Source organism: Chelonia mydas, chromosome 21 (genome assembly GCF_015237465.2).
Source record: "Chelonia mydas isolate rCheMyd1 chromosome 21, rCheMyd1.pri.v2, whole genome shotgun sequence".
Classification (NCBI taxonomy): Eukaryota; Metazoa; Chordata; order Testudines; family Cheloniidae; genus Chelonia; species Chelonia mydas.
Genome location: NC_051261.2, coordinates 13506702 through 13516516, shown reverse-complemented (window position 1 = coordinate 13516516; position 9815 = coordinate 13506702).

Sequence of the window (9815 nt, the reverse complement as noted above, 5' to 3'; positions counted from 1 at the left end):
GGCAATTCCTGTGTTCTTATAGGAGCTTAGATACCCCGATGATGGGTGCCTTCAAAGAATCCTACATAGACAGACAAATCACTATATTAAGATCTAGGAGGATATCTAGATAGCTAGATGGATAGGTACATAGATAGATCGTACTAGGAGCTGACAGATAGGTAGATATGGTGTCTGGAGAGAGATGGAGACCGTATACAATAATGATGGGCCTCCGATACCATAGTTCTGGGAGGATCCGCAACCTTTCTCCAGCCAGCACCTGCAGCGCCTCATCGGCCTGTTCAGAGGATGGGCGTACATTACGAATTTGTTCAACCGGTGTGAGCTCCAGAAAGCAGTCTTCCTAGTGACGCAGCCCCAAGAGGAGAGGAAGGATAAATGCAGTGCACGTGAGCCACTGGCTGGAGCAGAGTGAGAACCAGTCAGATGCTGGGGCTGATAGCGCTTCCCTCTGATAGTTTTATGGAGCTTCAAAGGTTATGTCTTTGATTAAGTGCTTTGATGGACCGCTAAGAGAGAGAGCAGAGGTTCGCCCCTGACTTTGCTCTCTCTTCCTGTTTACATGCCTCAGGAGCTTGACAAACTGAGCATAGGAGCCCGGGATTAGCCTCCCCAAACTGGGCCACTTGCCTATCAAATCTGATATCCTAGCTCAGACCATAGCCTGTACTTGATGCTTCACTGGAAGGTAAACTTCGCCAGCCCCCGTCCTGCATTTAGTGCCCAATCCTGCTCCCACTGATCTCAAAGGGAGCTGGATCGGCCTTTTAGAGCAACTGGGCCATGATGATCACGGGGAGGGGATGGGGAGAAAACTCGCCTCGAGCTGTATAGGTGACCAGCTTGTGCCCTGGAGCATGAGGTTCCATTTCCCTTTGTTATCGTAGCATGGAGCCTTAGTAGCTGTGCTCTGAAGGGACATGAAGAAAAGGCCACTCACCCGTAAGTGACTCAATGATTTCCTGTGACAAGGAGGTCAGTTTCACTATGCCTCGCATGAACAGCACGAAGAGCTGTTTCCGTTTGCCAGTGCTAAGTCTGATAGGACTGAATTCTACCAGCTCCGTGCTCGTTCTGTTGCTATGGTACGAAGCAAAAAAAAAATTCATTCAACCTCCAGCAGTTTTCATACTTAGAATCAAGTTTCCGCTCTTGCTGACTGGGTTAGGGAGAGGGACATTTTATCCTGCGAATTCCTCACAGTTTGCACATCGATCAGAACGTTCCCACCATGCCGGGGTGTTTCGCGCTGGGCGTTTGGGTTTGGAGCCCGGTGTGACAGAGCAGGACCCAGGGACCTTGAGCACCGCCTCCACTTGCACAGGGGCTATAGGATAGCGCTAGAAACTGGCTGTGTCGGGGACCAGAATGGATGGCTTTGGGAAGGGTGGTGTAATGTGGAGGAATAGGGCAGTATCCCTTTAAAGTTTGGGATCCCTTTAGTGGTGCTGACTGTGGGTGTGGAGGAGACTCGGGGGGCGGGGGGGGGGAGGTGTCTCTGTGTGTGAATAGTTAAGGTTTGTCCACACAGGAAGCTATTCTGGATTAGCTCCTAGAGTAGTTTTTGTGCAATAGCTGTTGTGGTCAATTTCCATGTGTAAATAAGTCCTTGGTGACCATGGCTATTTGAGACCCAGCCATGCCCCTGTGGTTTTTCTCAGATTGTTCTGGTGTGTGAAAAACACTAGGCCTAACAGTGAGGCTCCACACCCTGGAGCCATGCGGCTGCGCTGCCCCCCAAGCTGGGGAGCTTTCCGTTTCCTTCCCTGCTTAGGTTGATTTGTTCTGCTGATTGCACAGGATCCCTTGAGGAAAAGACCTTGCTGACAGCCATGGGGTTGCTGGCCCCTTCAAAGGGAGTCAGGGCCCACCCTATCCATGAGGACCCAATTTAAAGGGAACAAGCTCAAGTAGGCAGCTAACTGACTAAGAAGCACCTGGGCCTGTTACAAAGCCATCAGGGCTAATTTGCATAGAGGCGCTTAGCGGGAGCACCCCCTATGGGAAGGCAGCTGCTGTTGTCCTTGCTGCCAGTGCCCGTTAAGCTCTGCAAGTGGACAGGTCAAAGCCTTCAGTAGCTGGATCTAGCTGGGGAGAACTGAGTAATCCAGCTCCTGGAGGAGAGCTGGGGACTCCTTATCTGAGGAGCGAGTTGATTTAGCTGATGACCTAGCTCTGGGAGGAGGGCTGAGGACCCCTGGTTCAAGAGACCGAGACTGTGAATTACAACCCACCTCCAGCAAGGAGGACTGTGCACCTCCTGTGCCCAGGATGGAGAAGCCTGACCAGAAATCCCCTCAGCCCTGAGAAGGGGAACAGTGTTGAAAGACTCTGGGTGCAAGTGTCTTATTTCTGAACCCTGAGGGAGCTGAGGGTGGGGTTCTTGCAGAACCACACGGTGCCAGCAGTGGTAATGATTTGGGACGGCCCCCCTCTTACACTGGTTGTAATTTTGTTTCCTGCTGAGTCATTCCACCCACTGTTCCCAGGTTTAATGAAAAGTGAAGACTCTCCTGTGCATTATGAGCTGGGCTTTCTTTAAACAAATTGCAGCAGAATTGTAACCTGGTATCTAAACTGACCACGACGAGGGCTCTGGCCCTTTCGGTTGGGATGCTGTTCTTCAAAACGGGACCTTAGTATAACAGAAGCGGTGATGACTGCCTGAGTCTGCAGGCAGCCTGAGAGGATAGCTGTCTGTGACAGGAGTGTGTCTTGTTCCTGTCCACCTCAATGGAGTGTTAACCCTGAAGTCTAATGATAATGTCTAATGAGCTCTTTAGCAGAAATATCAAGTGAATGTGCTGTCAGGGTAGTAACAGATATTGCAGTGGCGTGCTATGGGCCAGCCAGCTCCTGTTCATGGCAGCTTAGGCATGTGAGGAATCCAAACCTTTGTCCCCTCCAAATTCATAGTCAGCCCCCGACACCTATCCTCAGTATTGGAACTGGAGATAACGCCTCCTTCAGAATACCAGAAACCTCAACTGCCTCCTAGCTACTGAAATCACCTCCCACACGGTCCTTGGTTGCAAAAGACTCAACTGTCCCCTGAGCAGCTGCCAAAACCTACAGCTTCCGCCCCCTCCCCCGCGACAACTCCTATGATACAGCTAGTTTTGCAATAAAAAAAATTTAGGGCTGTTGATTAATCGCAGTTAACTCGCGATAAACTCAAAAAAATTAACTGAGTAAATTAAAATGAATCGTGATTAATCGCACTGTTAAACAATAGAATACCAACCAAAATTAATTAAATATTTGTGGATGTTTTTCTACATTTTCAAATATATTGATTTCAATTACAACACAGAATACAAAGTGTACACGGCTCACTTTCTATTATTATTTTTGATGACAAATATTTGCACTGTGAAAAGGAAAAGAAATAGTAGTTTTCAATTCACCTCATCCAAGTACTGTGGTGCAATCTCTTTATTGTGAAAGTGCAATTTACAAATGTAGGTTATTTTTTTGTTACATAACTGCCCTCAGAAACAAAACAATGTAAAACTTTAGAGCCTACAAGTTCACTCAGTCCTACTTCTTGTCCAGCCAATTGCTCAGACAAACAAGTTTGTTTATATTGACGGGAGATAATGCTGCCTGCTTCTTATTTACAATGTCACCTGAGAACAGGTGTTCGCATGGCACTTTTGTAGCTGGCGTTGCAAGGTATTTACGTGCCAGATATGCTAAACATTCATATGCCCCTTCATGCTTCGGCCACCATTCCAGAGGACATGCTTCCATGCTAATGATGCTTGTTAAAAAAATAATGTGTTAATTACATTTGTGACTGAACTCCTTGGGGGAGAATTGTACATCTCCTGCTCTGTTTTACCCGCATTCTGCCATGTATTTCATGTGCTAGCAGTCTCAGATGATGACCCAGCACATGTCCGTGTTAAGAACGCTCTCACTGCAGATTTGACAAAACGCAAAGAAGGCACCAGTGTGAGATTTCTAAGGATAGCTACAGCACTCGACCCAAGGTTTAAGAATCTGAAGTGCCTTCCAAAATCTGAGAGGGACGAGGTGTGGAGCATGCTTGCAGACGTCTTAAAAAAGCAACACGCCAATGCGGAAACGACAGAACGCGAACCGCCAAAAAAGAAAATCAACCTTCTGTTGGTGGCATCTGACTCAGATGCTGAAAATGAACATGCGTCGATCCGCTCTGCTTTGGATCTTTATCGAGCAGAACCCGTCATCAGCATGGACGCCTGTGTGTGATTTGCTGGGGAAGGAATAGTTGCCTCTCTGAGCTAAAGCACGGTAGGTTTACAGGAGGTTTCACCTGCTATGAAGCACCAGCTGTGAAGAGGCATACAGGTCTAGGGGGAGCTCTGGTCTTGTCCAGGAATGGGAAGAGATGCTTTCCAGCTCCTGACTGCTGTGGCAAGTCATAGGTTTTAAGGCCAGATGGGACCACGGTCATCACCTAGTGTGACCGGCTGTATAGCACCGGCCAGAGAACGTCCTCAAATAATTCCTAGAGCCGATCTTTTGGAATAACATCCAATCTTGATTTAAACTTTGCCAGTGGTGGAGAATCCACCACAACTGTTGGTAAATTGTTCCAGTGGCTAACTACCCTCCCTATTAAAAATTTACACCTTATTTCCAGTCTGAATTTGTCTCGCTTTAACTTCCAGCCATTGGATCATGTTTTGCTGCTCTCTGCTAGACTGAAGAGCCCGTTATTAAATTTTTGTTCCCATTGTAGATACCTATTGACCAGAATCCAAGTCACCCCTAAACCTTCTCTTTGTTAAGCTAAGTAGATTGAGCTCCTGGAGTTTCTCACTAGAAGGCAGGTTTTCTAATCCTTTCATCATTCTTGTGGCTTTTTTCTGAACCTTCTCCAGTTTAAATTTGAAGCGGTATTTGCAGAACAAGGGAAGTAGCTGTGTCGGAGGATACAGTGGGATTTCCGCTATGAGCACCCAGGCACCTTACTTCCACCTCGTATAGGACACAGACCAATAACAGCATCTCTGCCAACTAAAAAAAGCAGGAGGGGAAATTCGGAAACGGTCCCTAACTGCTGAGAATAATATAGATTTAGGCACAGTTCCAACCTTCCTGTGAATAATGGGTCAGAGCCGTCCTCTGTAGTATTGTCCAAAGGTTATGTATACATAAGTCAGGAATTCACAAGTCCCAAATTATTAATACTAGAACTGGGGAACTCCGAAAACCAAATGTACCCCAAGAAAAAGTCCTTCAAACCAAAGCACCCCAAAAATGTACAACTCAAGGAGCTTGGTTTAAAAATGGGTCTGAGGTTCCCGCCATAAATAGAGGAGCGACTGTAAAATTGTATCACAGCCCTGAAAATATGGACACATGGCAATGGGAATGCAATGGGTGTACCCAGACCTCGTGTTCATTAGGGTATGGGGGTGAATCTGTGTTCAAATGAGAATTCAAAAATAAATGGATAATGGTAAGGAACATCACCATACCGCCCTGTAGCGGGGCAGTTACCCCGCTCCTGGGAGAAAAGGGAGGCTGATTGGGGAAGCGGCCACAGCTGGGGCCACACCCAATCAGGCCACAGCTGGCCCTGATATAAGGGCTCACTCCAGCCTGGGAGTGTGAAGGACCTGGCGGTCTGGGAGTACAGGGTACCTGGGGCAGAGCAGTGCTGGGGCAAGGCGAGAGGAGCTGGGGCACTCCAGCCTGGCAGCTCCCCAGGCTGAGGCCTTGTTAAGGCCTAAGGAGGTACTGGGGCTGCAGAGGTGCAGCCCGCGGATAGGCAGAGGCAGCTGGTCCAACCCCCTTGCCAGTGATGAGTGGCCATCACAGACTGCAGAGTGCCGCAGGAAAAGGGGGCTAGATGATGACTGGCAGTAGCCACTGAGGCAAGGTGGGCATAGAGGGAGGGGGTTCCCTTGAGGAGGGGAGACCCAGAACATGGGGGTGCTGCTGTGGGGAGCACCCCAACGTAAGGGGTACCAGGGTCCGGGAGGGACACGGGGCCTGCGGCAGGCGAGACACCAGCCTGCAGGGGGCACTCTGAGGTTGAGGAGCTAATTCTCAGCACGACCAGCAGGAGGCACCGTGGCGGTGAGTCAGCGATCTCCTACACACCCAATTTAAAAAATGGGAAGTATCTAGACAAAAATGTCCTGAAGAACATCAATGTGCTTTAAAATGCCAGACCTCATATACAGGGAATATACAACATATCCATATGTATATACAAGATATTAACCAAAGTAACCCAGGAACATCTTAACCAACGGTTTCCCTGAATGTATAAAATCGCTAATTCTGGACCGTAACCATGAACGCAGATACATATATAATGGGTACAGATTTAAAGTTTTTGCAAACTTATTCCCTGAAGATTGGATAATTAACGCTCATTACCCTAACTGTTCTAAATGAATTGTACAATATAAAATATATTGGGTCTGGGATGTGAAAAAAAGAGAAATGGTTTTGAAAAAAAATCCATATGGAAAACACTAAACACTGGAACAAAACTGAAAAACACATGGAGCCCCTCTACCCTAAGGGAAAAAATAAAAAAGACTTTAAAGCAACGGACGCAGTCAGCACACAACTGGGGAACAAGGGAAAATAATAAATCAAAAGATGGGATAATCTGTGATGAAATTAAGTAAATTGTTGGAAAAAAGTATTCTGAATATTGTTAAAGAAATAAGGAAAATTCATGCAGAATTATCCTGGGGAAAAGTGTGTATAAAAGCCCAGGAAATCTTGGGAGAACAATGAAAAGATATCTTGAAACAGAGCCAAAAAGGAACGTGGCCCCAAACTCTTAACTGGGCATTATGTTACTACTCTTATATTAATCAATCATTCCAAGATACCTGAAAAGTGCAAGTGCAACCATGTACCATACACCAGGGCACTCTTGTCCTTTCCGGTATAGCCAATGGAAAGGCACAGGAAGTGTATTCGGTAACATATGCCAGAGCCTGGAGAAATAAAACCAGGTACTATAAAATAGTACCAGAAAAAAATGAATGATGGTAAATACCTGAATTAGGATGGAAGCTGTCAAGGTTCCTTCCACACTCTGAACTCTAGGGTACAGATGTGGGGACCTGCATGAAAGACCCCCTAAGCTTATTCTTACCAGCTTAGGTTAAAAACTTCCCCAAGGTACAAACTTTGCCTTGGCCTTGAACCGTATGCTGCCACCACCAAGTGTGTTAAACAAAGAACAGGGAAAGAGCCCACCTGGAGACGTCTGCCCCAAAATATCCCCCCAAGCCCTACACCCCCTTTCCTGGGGAAGGCTTGATAAAAATCCTCACCAATTTGCATAGATGAACACAGACCCAAACCTTTGGATCTTAAGAACAATGAAAAATCAATCAGGCTCTTAAAAGAAGAATTTTAATTAAAGAAAAGGTAAAAGAATCACCTCTGTAAAATCAGGATGGTAAATACCTTACTGGGTAATCAGATTCAAAACATAGCGAATCCCTCTAGGCAAAACCTTAAGTTACAAAAAGACACAAAAACAGGAATATACCTTCCATCCAGCACAGCTTATTTTACCAGCCATTAAACAAAAGGAAATCTAACGCATTTCTAGCTAGATTACTTACTAACTAACAAAAAAAAGAAAAGGAGTACTTGTGGCACCTTAGAGACTAACAAATTTATTTGAGCATAAGCTTTCGTGAGCTACAGCTCACTTCTGACTAACAGAAGTTCTGAGATTGCATTCCTGATCTGTTCCCGGCAAAAGCATCACACAGACAGACAAACCCTTTGTTTCACCCACACCCTCCCTATTTGAAAGTATCTTGTCTCCTCATTGGTCATTTTGGTCAGGTGCCAGCGAGGTTACCTTCACTTCTTAACCCTTTACAGGTGAAAGGGTTTTGCCTCTGGCCAGGAGGGATTTTATAGCACTGTATACAGAAAGGTGGTTACCCTTCCCTTTATATTTATGACAGAAGCAAATAATAAAAGCCCAATAAAACCAGGTTACGTTGGTTAAAAAAGGAAATTGAAATTTAGAATGAAAAGGAGGTAAACTCACCATAAATTTACAGTGAAAAAATGGTTGGTGGGGATTATATAAATTAAACCAAAATATATGTTGGCGTCAAAAGGAAAAGGGTAATGTAACAATAAACAACCAAACCTGGTTCCTGGACCACAGAGTGTGGTGTACTCGTGGAAATATCAATGGCACCCTCAGATGACTAAAACCTTTATGGCTCACCCTAGATTAACTTCGCCAAATTTAAGGGCAATAGCGTGGAATGATACAGATTGGAATATGAAGATACAGACGAATCAAGGCACACTAGACCAAATAGAACGGTCAACTAAACTAATAGTATCTGTAAAAAGCTCTGCTTGCTTGAAAGTATAAAATTGTGAAAAAAGCTGTGGAAAAAATAAGGTCTCAAGCCTGTGCTTGGTACAATGTTGTATGTCAAGTAACAACATGGAAAGGGGTTGAATGGGCAATGTTATTTTGGATTTCTGGAACTGCTGTATTATTCTGTGGATGTTTCTGTTGTGGATATCAGATGTGTAAGCAATATAAAAAAACCCCAAGCTTTGCGAAAAACTTATCAAATGGAGTTGTCGAATTATGTTACTAATAATCGTAAAAGATTGCTTGACATTTTATAGAAACCAGAAAAGGAGACACAAGAGCTAATAATTAGCGTACAAATTGTGGGTATGATTGATGCAGTATTACAATTATCTTTGGTAATTAAATATTGAATGGGAGACTGTTGGGATGGTGCCAAATTGCCGTGGCCGTACTCAATGAATGGGGTGAACATCACTTGACATGACTTAAACATGGCTGACGGGCTGCAGAGGATCGGGGGAGCAGGTTCCCTTTAAGCAGAAGCAAATTTGATAAAGAATTGGCAAAGTCTGCGCATACAATCGATATTGAACCAATTGGTCAGCAAATATGGGCCCATGCAAACGTAAATATCACATGTATAAAGTTCCAGCATGGAGCACAGGTTGACCTGGTTGTAGTGAGTCACCATGCAAAGAGCCAGAGTGAATGACTGATGAGTGAGTAATCATGGGGTGATCTTCATTTGGTGCCACCCCCCCACCCCAGCCCCTTCTAAAACACTAATTAGGTGAAATTAGTAACCACACGCCCACTGGGCATGCTTTTAAGACATGTGACTCCTTTGTGGGAAAAAAAGTATAAAAATCAAGCAAAGTACGTTACTGTGGTTGGCATTCCTTAACTGATGCTTGAAGAAGCAATGCCGCTAGACACAGTAGCTAAAACTCTGCTCCGTGGGCTTGAGTAGGACTGTGACCCGGAGGGGTCTCAAGGCACAAGACCTTGCCTCGAGGCAATCCAAGACAGACCAGAGGGCTGAGAAGAACAGACCAGGAGGAAAGAAGCCGTCTGTAAAATTGGTAACCACCTTCTCTGTTTGCCAAGCAGGAACTGTGTGAGGCTAGCGCAGGGCCTGTTTGTGACACAGAGACTCGTTAAGAGGAATGTATAGCTCTTAATATTTAACATAGGAGCTATGTGCTAAATATAACCCCTTACGGCTTGTGTAATTCTTTCTCAATAAACTGCTGTGTATTGAAGATAAGTACTGTGGACCTTTTTCACTGGTATGACAGTAATCTGCTCCACCGGGAGCCAATAAAGATCCATTTCAGGGGTAGTCGCACCCCCTGTTGTCAAGAATCAACATCCATCTTGAACTGTAGACACCAGAACTGGACACAGGATTCCAGCAGTGGTCACACCAGTGCCAAATGGAGAGGTAAAATAACCTTGCTGTTCCTACTGGAGATTCCTGGTTATG